The 15,526-nt window shown below is 40.7% G+C and overlaps 16 non-coding genes across 16 annotated transcripts; all 16 read right to left on the reverse strand.

Moving 5' to 3' along the window:
• Positions 1 to 434: 434 nt before the first annotated feature.
• Positions 435 to 507, reverse strand: trnav-aac (transfer RNA valine (anticodon AAC)). The gene has a single exon. It is a non-coding gene; the product is annotated as a tRNA-Val (tRNA).
• Positions 508 to 1,095: 588 nt separating this feature from the next.
• On the reverse strand, positions 1,096 to 1,168 carry trnav-cac (transfer RNA valine (anticodon CAC)). Its single transcript has one exon. It is a non-coding gene; the product is annotated as a tRNA-Val (tRNA).
• Positions 1,169 to 1,681: 513 nt separating this feature from the next.
• trnav-aac (transfer RNA valine (anticodon AAC)) lies at positions 1,682 to 1,754 on the reverse strand. The gene has a single exon. It is a non-coding gene; the product is annotated as a tRNA-Val (tRNA).
• Positions 1,755 to 2,343: 589 nt separating this feature from the next.
• On the reverse strand, positions 2,344 to 2,416 carry trnav-cac (transfer RNA valine (anticodon CAC)). Its single transcript has one exon. It is a non-coding gene; the product is annotated as a tRNA-Val (tRNA).
• A 513-nt stretch (positions 2,417 to 2,929) lies between these two features.
• Positions 2,930 to 3,002, reverse strand: trnav-aac (transfer RNA valine (anticodon AAC)). Its single transcript has one exon. It is a non-coding gene; the product is annotated as a tRNA-Val (tRNA).
• A 589-nt stretch (positions 3,003 to 3,591) lies between these two features.
• On the reverse strand, positions 3,592 to 3,664 carry trnav-cac (transfer RNA valine (anticodon CAC)). Its single transcript has one exon. It is a non-coding gene; the product is annotated as a tRNA-Val (tRNA).
• A 513-nt stretch (positions 3,665 to 4,177) lies between these two features.
• On the reverse strand, positions 4,178 to 4,250 carry trnav-aac (transfer RNA valine (anticodon AAC)). Its single transcript has one exon. It is a non-coding gene; the product is annotated as a tRNA-Val (tRNA).
• A 589-nt stretch (positions 4,251 to 4,839) lies between these two features.
• trnav-cac (transfer RNA valine (anticodon CAC)) lies at positions 4,840 to 4,912 on the reverse strand. Its single transcript has one exon. It is a non-coding gene; the product is annotated as a tRNA-Val (tRNA).
• A 513-nt stretch (positions 4,913 to 5,425) lies between these two features.
• On the reverse strand, positions 5,426 to 5,498 carry trnav-aac (transfer RNA valine (anticodon AAC)). The gene has a single exon. It is a non-coding gene; the product is annotated as a tRNA-Val (tRNA).
• A 588-nt stretch (positions 5,499 to 6,086) lies between these two features.
• Positions 6,087 to 6,159, reverse strand: trnav-cac (transfer RNA valine (anticodon CAC)). Its single transcript has one exon. It is a non-coding gene; the product is annotated as a tRNA-Val (tRNA).
• Positions 6,160 to 6,672: 513 nt separating this feature from the next.
• Positions 6,673 to 6,745, reverse strand: trnav-aac (transfer RNA valine (anticodon AAC)). The gene has a single exon. It is a non-coding gene; the product is annotated as a tRNA-Val (tRNA).
• A 588-nt stretch (positions 6,746 to 7,333) lies between these two features.
• Positions 7,334 to 7,406, reverse strand: trnav-cac (transfer RNA valine (anticodon CAC)). The gene has a single exon. It is a non-coding gene; the product is annotated as a tRNA-Val (tRNA).
• Positions 7,407 to 7,919: 513 nt separating this feature from the next.
• trnav-aac (transfer RNA valine (anticodon AAC)) lies at positions 7,920 to 7,992 on the reverse strand. Its single transcript has one exon. It is a non-coding gene; the product is annotated as a tRNA-Val (tRNA).
• A 665-nt stretch (positions 7,993 to 8,657) lies between these two features.
• trnav-aac (transfer RNA valine (anticodon AAC)) lies at positions 8,658 to 8,730 on the reverse strand. The gene has a single exon. It is a non-coding gene; the product is annotated as a tRNA-Val (tRNA).
• Positions 8,731 to 14,232: 5,502 nt separating this feature from the next.
• Positions 14,233 to 14,305, reverse strand: trnav-cac (transfer RNA valine (anticodon CAC)). The gene has a single exon. It is a non-coding gene; the product is annotated as a tRNA-Val (tRNA).
• Positions 14,306 to 14,818: 513 nt separating this feature from the next.
• On the reverse strand, positions 14,819 to 14,891 carry trnav-aac (transfer RNA valine (anticodon AAC)). Its single transcript has one exon. It is a non-coding gene; the product is annotated as a tRNA-Val (tRNA).
• Positions 14,892 to 15,526: the final 635 nt, after the last annotated feature.

The following is a 15,526-nucleotide window of genomic DNA, read 5'->3' on the forward strand; positions in this document are numbered from 1 at the left end:
AATACAAAAAGAGGAAGTCGTGGAAAATATTAGGAATGCCCACAAGTCTACCTCACATAATATCCCAAATTGAGTACCACAGAAAGAGCCATAATACCCATTAAAAACTAGCGGTCAAACAGGAAAATGGTTCCAATCGTTTTTCCACCATTCATATTCCACACAGGGGATTTTAAAAACACTTGAAATAAGGGCTGTGTTTCTTGTCAGCTTACCCTGGCATGGTAAACTATTTGAATCATTATGGACCTCAGACCACACGTAGCAGGAATGTATTCAGAGCGCCCAAGCTAGCCACACATGCAGAGTGCGTTACGCGACTAAAAAAGGTACGTCTGAATAGCAAATATTGAGAAGTGCGAAGGAAAAGCATGAATTCCGAAATTGGGACCGAGTCCTAAGTGAATAGGCTTACTGTCCAATTTTTTTAAATATGTTTCCGCCCGGTCTTAAACCGGGGACCTTTCGCGTGTTAAGCGAACGTGATAACCACTACACTACGGAAACCTAATGAGTGGAATTCAAAGGGTGTGGCTGACTTTGGCTGGGTGGGACGTTTATCGCTCTCAGAACCTAATGAAATCAGAAATTACTTAGTCCATTAATTAAGCAATAAGGCTTGAGAAGCCGGGAATTATTGTGTGCCGCCGGCTCTTGGAAGAGGCTTGGTGGTTCAAAACTTCTTCCATTTAAGAGTGATGGAAGCCACTGTGTTCTTGGGTACCTTCAATGCTGCAGAAATGACCAATCATTTGAATTTACCACAGGTGGACTCCAATCAAGTTGAAGAAACATCTAAGGATGATCAATGGAAACATGATGAACCTGAGCTCAATTTCCAGCCTCATAGCAAAGGGTCTGAAAACGTATGTAAATACATTTTTTTTTAAATATTTTTTTCATTAATAAAAACTATATGTTATCGCTTTGTCATTATGGGGTATTGTGTATAGTACCCATTAACAACTAGCGGTCACATCAAGCAGCTGTAATGACAGAAAATAATCTAGGTAGACTGCAAGGTTTAGACAAAACTCAACTGTTTCAAACCAAATGCTAGCCTCTGGGCATTGGGAAATATTGAATATTACAAAATGTTTCCGCACGGTTTCGAACCGGGGACCTTTCGCGTGTGAGGCGAATGTGATAACCACTACACTACGAAAACCTAATGTGTGGAAAACTAAGGGTGTGACTGACTTTCGCGTGTGAGGCGAACGTGATAACCACTACACTACTGAAACTACAATACAAAAAGAGGAAGTCGTGGAAAATATTAGGAATGCCCACAAGTCTACCTCACATAATATCCCAAATTGAGTACCACAGAAAGAGCCATAATACCCATTAAAAACTAGCGGTCAAACAGGAAAATGGTTCCAATCGTTTTTCCACCATTCATATTCCACACAGGGGATTTTAAAAACACTTGAAATAAGGGCTGTGTTTCTTGTCAGCTTACCCTGGCATGGTAAACTATTTGAATCATTATGGACCTCAGACCACACGTAGCAGGAATGTATTCAGAGCGCCCAAGCTAGCCACACATGCAGAGTGCGTTACGCGACTAAAAAAGGTACGTCTGAATAGCAAATATTGAGAAGTGCGAAGGAAAAGCATGAATTCCGAAATTGGGACCGAGTCCTAAGTGAATAGGCTTACTGTCCAATTTTTTTAAATATGTTTCCGCCCGGTCTTAAACCGGGGACCTTTCGCGTGTTAAGCGAACGTGATAACCACTACACTACGGAAACCTAATGAGTGGAATTCAAAGGGTGTGGCTGACTTTGGCTGGGTGGGACGTTTATCGCTCTCAGAACCTAATGAAATCAGAAATTACTTAGTCCATTAATTAAGCAATAAGGCTTGAGAAGCCGGGAATTATTGTGTGCCGCCGGCTCTTGGAAGAGGCTTGGTGGTTCAAAACTTCTTCCATTTAAGAGTGATGGAAGCCACTGTGTTCTTGGGTACCTTCAATGCTGCAGAAATGACCAATCATTTGAATTTACCACAGGTGGACTCCAATCAAGTTGAAGAAACATCTAAGGATGATCAATGGAAACATGATGAACCTGAGCTCAATTTCCAGCCTCATAGCAAAGGGTCTGAAAACGTATGTAAATACATTTTTTTTTTAAATATTTTTTTCATTAATAAAAACTATATGTTATCGCTTTGTCATTATGGGGTATTGTGTATAGTACCCATTAACAACTAGCGGTCACATCAAGCAGCTGTAATGACAGAAAATAATCTAGGTAGACTGCAAGGTTTAGACAAAACTCAACTGTTTCAAACCAAATGCTAGCCTCTGGGCATTGGGAAATATTGAATATTACAAAATGTTTCCGCACGGTTTCGAACCGGGGACCTTTCGCGTGTGAGGCGAATGTGATAACCACTACACTACGAAAACCTAATGTGTGGAAAACTAAGGGTGTGACTGACTTTCGCGTGTGAGGCGAACGTGATAACCACTACACTACTGAAACTACAATACAAAAAGAGGAAGTCGTGGAAAATATTAGGAATGCCCACAAGTCTACCTCACATAATATCCCAAATTGAGTACCACAGAAAGAGCCATAATACCCATTAAAAACTAGCGGTCAAACAGGAAAATGGTTCCAATCGTTTTTCCACCATTCATATTCCACACAGGGGATTTTAAAAACACTTGAAATAAGGGCTGTGTTTCTTGTCAGCTTACCCTGGCATGGTAAACTATTTGAATCATTATGGACCTCAGACCACACGTAGCAGGAATATATTCAGAGCGCCCAAGCTAGCCACACATGCAGAGTGCGTTACGCGACTAAAAAAGGTACGTCTGAATAGCAAATATTGAGAAGTGCGAAGGAAAAGCATGAATTCCGAAATTGGGACCGAGTCCTAAGTGAATAGGCTTACTGTCCAATTTTTTTAAATATGTTTCCGCCCGGTCTTAAACCGGGGACCTTTCGCGTGTTAAGCGAACGTGATAACCACTACACTACGGAAACCTAATGAGTGGAATTCAAAGGGTGTGGCTGACTTTGGCTGGGTGGGACGTTTATCGCTCTCAGAACCTAATGAAATCAGAAATTACTTAGTCCATTAATTAAGCAATAAGGCTTGAGAAGCCGGGAATTATTGTGTGCCGCCGGCTCTTGGAAGAGGCTTGGTGGTTCAAAACTTCTTCCATTTAAGAGTGATGGAAGCCACTGTGTTCTTGGGTACCTTCAATGCTGCAGAAATGACCAATCATTTGAATTTACCACAGGTGGACTCCAATCAAGTTGAAGAAACATCTAAGGATGATCAATGGAAACATGATGAACCTGAGCTCAATTTCCAGCCTCATAGCAAAGGGTCTGAAAACGTATGTAAATACATTTTTTTTTTAAATATTTTTTTCATTAATAAAAACTATATGTTATCGCTTTGTCATTATGGGGTATTGTGTATAGTACCCATTAACAACTAGCGGTCACATCAAGCAGCTGTAATGACAGAAAATAATCTAGGTAGACTGCAAGGTTTAGACAAAACTCAACTGTTTCAAACCAAATGCTAGCCTCTGGGCATTGGGAAATATTGAATATTACAAAATGTTTCCGCACGGTTTCGAACCGGGGACCTTTCGCGTGTGAGGCGAATGTGATAACCACTACACTACGAAAACCTAATGTGTGGAAAACTAAGGGTGTGACTGACTTTCGCGTGTGAGGCGAACGTGATAACCACTACACTACTGAAACTACAATACAAAAAGAGGAAGTCGTGGAAAATATTAGGAATGCCCACAAGTCTACCTCACATAATATCCCAAATTGAGTACCACAGAAAGAGCCATAATACCCATTAAAAACTAGCGGTCAAACAGGAAAATGGTTCCAATCGTTTTTCCACCATTCATATTCCACACAGGGGATTTTAAAAACACTTGAAATAAGGGCTGTGTTTCTTGTCAGCTTACCCTGGCATGGTAAACTATTTGAATCATTATGGACCTCAGACCACACGTAGCAGGAATGTATTCAGAGCGCCCAAGCTAGCCACACATGCAGAGTGCGTTACGCGACTAAAAAAGGTACGTCTGAATAGCAAATATTGAGAAGTGCGAAGGAAAAGCATGAATTCCGAAATTGGGACCGAGTCCTAAGTGAATAGGCTTACTGTCCAATTTTTTAAAATATGTTTCCGCCCGGTCTTAAACCGGGGACCTTTCGCGTGTTAAGCGAACGTGATAACCACTACACTACGGAAACCTAATGAGTGGAATTCAAAGGGTGTGGCTGACTTTGGCTGGGTGGGACGTTTATCGCTCTCAGAACCTAATGAAATCAGAAATTACTTAGTCCATTAATTAAGCAATAAGGCTTGAGAAGCCGGGAATTATTGTGTGCCGCCGGCTCTTGGAAGAGGCTTGGTGGTTCAAAACTTCTTCCATTTAAGAGTGATGGAAGCCACTGTGTTCTTGGGTACCTTCAATGCTGCAGAAATGACCAATCATTTGAATTTACCACAGGTGGACTCCAATCAAGTTGAAGAAACATCTAAGGATGATCAATGGAAACATGATGAACCTGAGCTCAATTTCCAGCCTCATAGCAAAGGGTCTGAAAACGTATGTAAATACATTTTTTTTTTAAATATTTTTTTCATTAATAAAAACTATATGTTATCGCTTTGTCATTATGGGGTATTGTGTATAGTACCCATTAACAACTAGCGGTCACATCAAGCAGCTGTAATGACAGAAAATAATCTAGGTAGACTGCAAGGTTTAGACAAAACTCAACTGTTTCAAACCAAATGCTAGCCTCTGGGCATTGGGAAATATTGAATATTACAAAATGTTTCCGCACGGTTTCGAACCGGGGACCTTTCGCGTGTGAGGCGAATGTGATAACCACTACACTACGAAAACCTAATGTGTGGAAAACTAAGGGTGTGACTGACTTTCGCGTGTGAGGCGAACGTGATAACCACTACACTACTGAAACTACAATACAAAAAGAGGAAGTCGTGGAAAATATTAGGAATGCCCACAAGTCTACCTCACATAATATCCCAAATTGAGTACCACAGAAAGAGCCATAATACCCATTAAAAACTAGCGGTCAAACAGGAAAATGGTTCCAATCGTTTTTCCACCATTCATATTCCACACAGGGGATTTTAAAAACACTTGAAATAAGGGCTGTGTTTCTTGTCAGCTTACCCTGGCATGGTAAACTATTTGAATCATTATGGACCTCAGACCACACGTAGCAGGAATGTATTCAGAGCGCCCAAGCTAGCCACACATGCAGAGTGCGTTACGCGACTAAAAAAGGTACGTCTGAATAGCAAATATTGAGAAGTGCGAAGGAAAAGCATGAATTCCGAAATTGGGACCGAGTCCTAAGTGAATAGGCTTACTGTCCAATTTTTTAAAATATGTTTCCGCCCGGTCTTAAACCGGGGACCTTTCGCGTGTTAAGCGAACGTGATAACCACTACACTACGGAAACCTAATGAGTGGAATTCAAAGGGTGTGGCTGACTTTGGCTGGGTGGGACGTTTATCGCTCTCAGAACCTAATGAAATCAGAAATTACTTAGTCCATTAATTAAGCAATAAGGCTTGAGAAGCCGGGAATTATTGTGTGCCGCCGGCTCTTGGAAGAGGCTTGGTGGTTCAAAACTTCTTCCATTTAAGAGTGATGGAAGCCACTGTGTTCTTGGGTACCTTCAATGCTGCAGAAATGACCAATCATTTGAATTTACCACAGGTGGACTCCAATCAAGTTGAAGAAACATCTAAGGATGATCAATGGAAACATGATGAACCTGAGCTCAATTTCCAGCCTCATAGCAAAGGGTCTGAAAACGTATGTAAATACATTTTTTTTTAAATATTTTTTTCATTAATAAAAACTATATGTTATCGCTTTGTCATTATGGGGTATTGTGTATAGTACCCATTAACAACTAGCGGTCACATCAAGCAGCTGTAATGACAGAAAATAATCTAGGTAGACTGCAAGGTTTAGACAAAACTCAACTGTTTCAAACCAAATGCTAGCCTCTGGGCATTGGGAAATATTGAATATTACAAAATGTTTCCGCACGGTTTCGAACCGGGGACCTTTCGCGTGTGAGGCGAATGTGATAACCACTACACTACGAAAACCTAATGTGTGGAAAACTAAGGGTGTGACTGACTTTCGCGTGTGAGGCGAACGTGATAACCACTACACTACTGAAACTACAATACAAAAAGAGGAAGTCGTGGAAAATATTAGAAATGCCCACAAGTCTACCTCACATAATATCCCAAATTGAGTACCACAGAAAGAGCCATAATACCCATTAAAAACTAGCGGTCAAACAGGAAAATGGTTCCAATCGTTTTTCCACCATTCATATTCCACACAGGGGATTTTAAAAACACTTGAAATAAGGGCTGTGTTTCTTGTCAGCTTACCCTGGCATGGTAAACTATTTGAATCATTATGGACCTCAGACCACACGTAGCAGGAATATATTCAGAGCGCCCAAGCTAGCCACACATGCAGAGTGCGTTACGCGACTAAAAAAGGTACGTCTGAATAGCAAATATTGAGAAGTGCGAAGGAAAAGCATGAATTCCGAAATTGGGACCGAGTCCTAAGTGAATAGGCTTACTGTCCAATTTTTTTAAATATGTTTCCGCCCGGTCTTAAACCGGGGACCTTTCGCGTGTTAAGCGAACGTGATAACCACTACACTACGGAAACCTAATGAGTGGAATTCAAAGGGTGTGGCTGACTTTGGCTGGGTGGGACGTTTATCGCTCTCAGAACCTAATGAAATCAGAAATTACTTAGTCCATTAATTAAGCAATAAGGCTTGAGAAGCCGGGAATTATTGTGTGCCGCCGGCTCTTGGAAGAGGCTTGGTGGTTCAAAACTTCTTCCATTTAAGAGTGATGGAAGCCACTGTGTTCTTGGGTACCTTCAATGCTGCAGAAATGACCAATCATTTGAATTTACCACAGGTGGACTCCAATCAAGTTGAAGAAACATCTAAGGATGATCAATGGAAACATGATGAACCTGAGCTCAATTTCCAGCCTCATAGCAAAGGGTCTGAAAACGTATGTAAATACATTTTTTTTTAAATATTTTTTTCATTAATAAAAACTATATGTTATCGCTTTGTCATTATGGGGTATTGTGTATAGTACCCATTAACAACTAGCGGTCACATCAAACAGCTGTAATGACAGAAAATAATCTAGGTAGACTGCAAGGTTTAGACAAAACTCAACTGTTTCAAACCAAATGCTAGCCTCTGGGCATTGGGAAATATTGAATATTACAAAATGTTTCCGCACGGTTTCGAACCGGGGACCTTTCGCGTGTGAGGCGAATGTGATAACCACTACACTACGAAAACCTAATGTGTGGAAAACTAAGGGTGTGACTGACTTTCGCGTGTGAGGCGAACGTGATAACCACTACACTACTGAAACTACAATACAAAAAGAGGAAGTCGTGGAAAATATTAGGAATGCCCACAAGTCTACCTCACATAATATCCCAAATTGAGTACCACAGAAAGAGCCATAATACCCATTAAAAACTAGCGGTCAAACAGGAAAATGGTTCCAATCGTTTTTCCACCATTCATATTCCACACAGGGGATTTTAAAAACACTTGAAATAAGGGCTGTGTTTCTTGTCAGCTTACCCTGGCATGGTAAACTATTTGAATCATTATGGACCTCAGACCACACGTAGCAGGAATGTATTCAGAGCGCCCAAGCTAGCCACACATGCAGAGTGCGTTACGCGACTAAAAAAGGTACGTCTGAATAGCAAATATTGAGAAGTGCGAAGGAAAAGCATGAATTCCGAAATTGGGACCGAGTCCTAAGTGAATAGGCTTACTGTCCAATTTTTTAAAATATGTTTCCGCCCGGTCTTAAACCGGGGACCTTTCGCGTGTTAAGCGAACGTGATAACCACTACACTACGGAAACCTAATGAGTGGAATTCAAAGGGTGTGGCTGACTTTGGCTGGGTGGGACGTTTATCGCTCTCAGAACCTAATGAAATCAGAAATTACTTAGTCCATTAATTAAGCAATAAGGCTTGAGAAGCCGGGAATTATTGTGTGCCGCCGGCTCTTGGAAGAGGCTTGGTGGTTCAAAACTTCTTCCATTTAAGAGTGATGGAAGCCACTGTGTTCTTGGGTACCTTCAATGCTGCAGAAATGACCAATCATTTGAATTTACCACAGGTGGACTCCAATCAAGTTGAAGAAACATCTAAGGATGATCAATGGAAACAGGATGAACCTGAGCTCAATTTCCAGCCTCATAGCAAAGGGTCTGAAAACGTATGTAAATACGTTTTTTAAATTTTTTAAATTTTCATTAATAAAAACAATATGTTATCGCTTTGTCATTATGGGGTATTGTGTATAGTACCCATTAAAAACTAGCCGTCACATCAAGCAGCTGTAATGACAGAAAACAATCTACATTTTTGTTTGTTTTACCTTGGATTATATTGCCATTTCATTGGATATATCCAGTACAATGACCCTGATAAATGAATTTGCATGAGGAAAAGGAAAAGCATGAATTCCGAAATTGGGACAGAGTCCTAAGTGAATAGGCTTACTGTCCAATTTGTTAAAATGTGTTTCCGCCCGGTCTCGAACCGGGGACATTTCGCATGTTAGGCGAATGTGATAACCACTACACTACGGAAACCTAACAAGTGTAAGGGAAGTCCCCCCTGAAGTGGAAAAAAATGAATGGCAAATCATTGGCATCGGACAAACCATATACACATTGGTCAATACCATCCAATTCGGCGTTGATTCATGCAAAGTTGATTGCAAATGCCAAATGGCAATTGCCATTTGTAAAACTTCAAAAATCCAACAGGTGGCGAGTGCGCTCCACTGTGGTTTTTCATATTGGAAATGGACCTCAAGTCAACATCCAAAAGCAAAATTTTGAAAAAATGATTTTTTTTGTCAAAAATTATCACCCCTTAGAAAAGTGCTTTCTGGACCGTTTTTCGAAATTCTTTAGATTTTTTTGTCAATTACACATGTGTAAGAACTGTATGAATATACTTTTGTCCAATTTTATTAGCATACATTTTTTTTTTACATGCGCATAAGGAATATGTTTTGTCCATTTGCAATATGATTTCATAGGAAGTCAAAAGTCAAAAGACAAAAATATCAAAATTTTGTAAAAAACTTCACACACCCTTGAAAAAGTGCTTTCTGGACCATTTTTCAAAATTCTTTGCATTTTTGTGTCAATTACACATGTATAAGAACTGTATCAACATACTTTAGTCATATTTTATTATCATCATTTTTTTTTACTTGTACATAAAAGGCATATGTTTTTTCCATTTGCAATATGATTTCATAGGAAGTCAAAAGTCAAAAATGTGAACTTTTATTTAAACTTATCACCCTCGTAAAAAAGTGCTTTCTGGACCATTTTTCGAAATTGTTTCGATTTTATGTCAATTCATCATGCATAAGAACTATATGAATATACATTTGTAAAATTGTATTATCATAATTTTTTTTTACTTGTGCATAAGGAATATGATTTGTCCATTTGCAATATGATTTCATAGGAAGTCAAAAGTCAAAGTCAAAAGTCACTTTTTTTGGGGCCAAATACCATAAGAAATTTGACATGCTCAAAAATCCAGCAGAAATGCAAAATTGACTGGCCTGAAGAACTCGGGATGGCCGGGCAGTGATAGTTGTTCCTTTCCATCACTCGTTGTGTTGATTTCATCATGTCCATTTGGTGATGTTTTTTCACTATAGAATCATATTGCAAGTGCATGTACATTTGCAATATGGTTCAATGGGCATTTACCATAAGAAATTTGACATGCTCAAAAATCCTGCAGAAATGCAAAATTGACTGGCCAGATGAACTCGGGAAGGCCTGGCAGTGATAGTTGCTCCGTTCCATCGCTCGTTGTGTTGACTTCATCATGTCCATTTTGTGATGTTTTTTCACTGTTGAATCATATTGCAAATGCACGTGCATTGTTGTGCAACTGGTAACCCAAAAATAAAAATATGGTGATTTCATTATGTCCATTTGTTTATGTTTTCTTACTTTTGCAAAGTCACTGTGCATTTGCAATATGGTTCAATGGGCAGGTACCATCACGAATTTGTCATGCTATAAAAATCCTGCAGGAATGTGAAATTGACTGGCCCGATGAATTCGGGATGGCTGGGCAGTGATTCTGGTTCATCTCAGTCGCTCGTTAGGGTTGATTTCAGAATGTCACTTTGGTGATGGTACCTCACTGTTTAAACATATTGCAAATGGACAAGAGTCACCAGCAAGTCACCGTCCATCAGTCAATTAGATAACATTCTGACACCAAACTGATACAAACTGACACCAAACCCACTTTTTCCAACTCGTTTAGTAGCCAACTATCACATACTTCAGAGCTGGCCCAAAATTCACAACGCCTTCGGTTCAAACCATAAAAAAAACATAAAACACGTAGTTACGTTCTAGCTGCGGGTCCATTTCTTATGTTATGTGTAGGCCTAGCTGAGGCGACCCCGAATCCCAAGTTTCGGCTCGATCGTTCATTTGGTGTCCGAGCAAAACCCTAATTGGTGCTGAAAATCCACTTTTTACATGACTTGCTACGGGGTCCTTGAATGAGCTATCGGACAGAAACGTTGGGGTCCGTCTCTATGGGCCGAGACGGTCGCAATGCACCTAGTCTTGTGTCTCTGAGACTTTTCTAAATGTCGTCATTTTCGTAATGGTCAAAATGAATTGAAATCATTGCAAATGTACGAGGCTGTTTCTCGGTCCGAGAACCTTCTAGAGCCACCTAACTCACCACGCACTATCGACCGGAGGTCTAGAACAGGATTCTAAAGTTTCGGAACTCTAGGTCTGACGGTTCTTTTTTAGCTCGAACAAAGCTAACTATTGCAGTCACTGTCTGTCTCTACGCACCCCAATACGTCCCTCCATCCAAGTTGTGTTTTAGTGTGATTTATTTTTCCTTTGAAATTTTATGGAAAAAATGACTGATTTACAGTTCATGGGGGTTGCCTAATCACATCTATGAAGTTTTGGAAAGATCTGACTTTTTTAACCCCTCGAAACAGCCCCTGAGACACCAATTATGGCACTTCCGGTTGGCACAGGAAGCTATAAGTCAACACATATCCTCACTGGGGTATGCTTTTACAGAATCCTGAGTTTTAAGTCCTTACTTTAAGAATTGACTGATTTACACAGGGTTGAATGCACTATGTCTATCAAACTGCATGCAGGGTATGAATAAACACTTTTAGGGTGATTTTAACCACTTCCGGTTGGTCCAGGAAGCTTAGAATCAACACAGGTAGACCTCATAGTGGCCTGATGGACTGTCATCGAAGACAGGTTCATACGACATTCATAACCCACATAGGCTTCAGGTTGAATTTAGGGGTGCAGGCAATGTATTCCTATGGGGAAAGAAGTCAATGCAAACTCTTTGAAGTAAACACCTTCTTTTAACTATTAAGGGTTAATGCCACACGGTCAACGTTAGGCTTGCACGGATCGGGAGGACCTTAGGAATGTACCTGAGGTCGAATTGTGCTTCTCACCCTAACGGTTCTCTCACTGTCACCCAAAAGCAAATGACGTTGTGGGGCAGGCTTCATTTTGGGCCTACTTTTCTAATGGTCGCTGCGCTTAGACCGAGCGAGCTACGGTCAAGCGGGATATCTCATTGAACTCGGCACGGCCTAGAGATTATGTTTATGCCATTGCCTGCTCTCTGTGTCTTTGAGCACCGCACTTTATCACTCCATCCTTGCTGTGTGTGTGTGTGAGAGCTTTTCTTTGACATCTGCTGGGAGAAATGACTGATTTACAGTTTAGGAGGGTTACCTAGTCACACATATGAAGTTTTGGAGAGATGTGAATTTTCTAACCCTTCAAAACAGACAGTGTGACCCAATTAAAGGCACTTCCGGTTAGCACAGGAAGCTATAAGTAAACACATGTCTTGATTGACATAGACACTTACAGAATCCTGAGTTTTAAGTCTTTAAGTTAAGAATTGACTGATCTACGATCTACACAGGGTTGAATGTAGTCATTTTCACCTTTGAAGGTTATGTACATCAAAACACCTTTTGGGTCAATTTAACCACTTCCGTTTGCTCCAAGAAGCTTAGAATCGACACAGGTAGACCTCATAGTGGTCTGATGGACTGTCATAGAAGACAGGTTCATTAGGCATTCATAACCCACATAGGCTTCAGGTTGAATTTAGAGGTGCAGGCAATGTATTCCTATGGGGAGAGAAGTCAATGCAAACTGTTTGATGTAAACACCTTCTTTTAACTGTTAAGGGTTAATGCCACACGGTCAAGGTTAGGCTTGCACGGATCGGGAGGACCTCAGGTACGTTCCTGAGGTCGAATTGTGCTTCTCACCTTAATGGTTCTCTCACTGTCACCCAAAAGCAAATGACATTGAGGGCCAGCCTTCATTTTGGGCCTACTTTTCTAATGGTCGCTGTGCTTAGACCGAGCGAGCTACGGTCAAGCGGGGCATCTTGTTGAACTCGGCACGGCCTAGAGAATATGGAAATGCCATTGTAGGCTTTGTGTGTCTTTAAGCACCGCACTTTGTCACTCCATCCTTGCTGTGTGTGTGTTTCTGTGTGTGTGTGTGTGAGAGAGAGCTTTTCTTTGTCATCTGTTGGGAGAAATGACTGACTTACAGTTTATGGGGGTTGCCTAATCACACATATGAAGTTTTGAAAAGATCTGACCTTTTAAGGCACTTCCGGTTGGCACAGGAAGCTATAAATAAACGTATATCCTGATTGGGGTATGCCCTTAGATAATCCTGAGTTTTAAGTCTTTACGTTAAGAACTGAGTTATTTACGGAGGGTTTAGTGAGTGTGTGTTATTTCAGAAAATCATAGAAAATCACAGAAATCTCGCAGAGCTCCGCAGCACACTGTAAGAAGATTCGTAAGAACACCCTGCAACTGGATCTGTAACCGTTTAAAAAAAAACACCTATCCGTGAACATCACCAATCTGTCGTTGTACGATTTCTCTTAAATGACGATAGATAAATGGCTGGTTCTTTTTTTATTGACACCGGAGGCTCCTTGACTTTGACGTGAAGTGGAAAAATTATTTCTCTATTTTCATTGTGGACCTTTAATCCCAGATAAATGGCCATAACTCAAAAACCGTTGAGGCCTAGACGCCATCTTGTTCGGGGCCAACTGCCCATTATGCCAAACCTACGCTCACCGAGTTTCGGCTTTGAAATATTTTCAGTTTTCGAGATAAGGCTCCGTCGTGAATCGTGATGTTTTGTCCAATAGCAATATGATTGCTTATGCCCTCTTGTGGGAATTTCCGGGACAGCGGTAAAATGACCAAAATCTTATTATTTTTGTAAAACGGAAACCGAATGTCCGACAAAGTTCATTTGATGACTTCCCGGTAGGTCCGGCCCTGCCGCTCGGCCCGACGCCGTCCGCGAATTTTACAAACGATTTCGGACGTCTAGTAAGGGACCGTACATTTCCAATATGGACTTTCTCACTAACCATACGGCACCTGCCGAAATCTTCCCTTAAGGTATGGAATGTAAAGGGTGTGGCTGACTTTGGCTGGGTGGGACATTTATCGCTCTCAGAACCTAATGAAATCAGAAATTACTTAGTCCATTAATTAAGCAATAAGGCTTGAGAAGCCGGGAATTATTGTGTGCCGCCGGCTCTTGGAAGAGGCTTGGTGGTTCAAAACTTCTTCCATTTAAGAGTGATGGAAGCCACTGTGTTCTTGGGTACCTTCAATGCTGCAGAAATGACCAATCATTTGAATTTACCACAGGTGGACTCCAATCAAGTTGAAGAAACATCTAAGGATGATCAATGGAAACAGGATGAACCTGAGCTCAATTTCCAGCCTCATAGCAAAGGGTCTGAAAACGTATGTAAATACATTTTTTTTTAAATATTTTTTTCATTAATAAAAACTATATGTTATCGCTTTGTCATTATGGGGTATTGTGTATAGTACCCATTAACAACTAGCGGTCACATCAAGCAGCTGTAATGACAGAAAATAATCTAGGTAGACTGCAAGGTTTAGACAAAACTCAACTGTTTCAAACCAAATGCTAGCCTCTGGGCATTGGGAAATATTGAATATTACAAAATGTTTCCGCACGGTTTCGAACCGGGGACCTTTCGCGTGTGAGGCGAATGTGATAACCACTACACTACGAAAACCTAATGTGTGGAAAACTAAGGGTGTGACTGACTTTCGCGTGTGAGGCGAACGTGATAACCACTACACTACTGAAACTACAATACAAAAAGAGGAAGTCGTGGAAAATATTAGGAATGCCCACAAGTCTACCTCACATAATATCCCAAATTGAGTACCACAGAAAGAGCCATAATACCCATTAAAAACTAGCGGTCAAACAGGAAAATGGTTCCAATCGTTTTTCCACCATTCATATTCCACACAGGGGATTTTAAAAACACTTGAAATAAGGGCTGTGTTTCTTGTCAGCTTACCCTGGCATGGTAAACTATTTGAATCATTATGGACCTCAGACCACACGTAGCAGGAATGTATTCAGAGCGCCCAAGCTAGCCACACATGCAGAGTGCGTTACGCGACTAAAAAAGGTACGTCTGAATAGCAAATATTGAGAAGTGCGAAGGAAAAGCATGAATTCCGAAATTGGGACCGAGTCCTAAGTGAATAGGCTTACTGTCCAATTTTTTAAAATATGTTTCCGCCCGGTCTTAAACCGGGGACCTTTCGCGTGTTAAGCGAACGTGATAACCACTACACTACGGAAACCTAATGAGTGGAATTCAAAGGGTGTGGCTGACTTTGGCTGGGTGGGACGTTTATCGCTCTCAGAACCTAATGAAATCAGAAATTACTTAGTCCATTAATTAAGCAATAAGGCTTGAGAAGCCGGGAATTATTGTGTGCCGCCGGCTCTTGGAAGAGGCTTGGTGGTTCAAAACTTCTTCCATTTAAGAGTGATGGAAGCCACTGTGTTCTTGGGTACCTTCAATGCTGCAGAAATGACCAATCATTTGAATTTACCACAGGTGGACTCCAATCAAGTTGAAGAAACATCTAAGGATGATCAATGGAAACAGGATGAACCTGAGCTCAATTTCCAGCCTCATAGCAAAGGGTCTGAAAACGTATGTAAATACGTTTTTAAATTTTTTAAATTTTCATTAATAAAAACAATATGTTATCGCTTTGTCATTATGGGGTATTGTGTATAGTACCCATTAAAAACTAGCCGTCACATCAAGCAGCTGTAATGACAGAAAACAATCTACATTTTTGTTTGTTTTACCTTGGATTATATTGCCATTTCATTGGATATATCCAGTACAATGACCCTGATAAATGAATTTGCATGAGGAAAAGGAAAAGCATGAATTCCGAAATTGGGACAGAGTCCTAAGTGA

Source organism: Oncorhynchus kisutch, unplaced genomic scaffold (assembly GCF_002021735.2).
Source record: "Oncorhynchus kisutch isolate 150728-3 unplaced genomic scaffold, Okis_V2 scaffold1714, whole genome shotgun sequence".
NCBI lineage: Eukaryota > Metazoa > Chordata > Actinopteri > Salmoniformes > Salmonidae > Oncorhynchus > Oncorhynchus kisutch.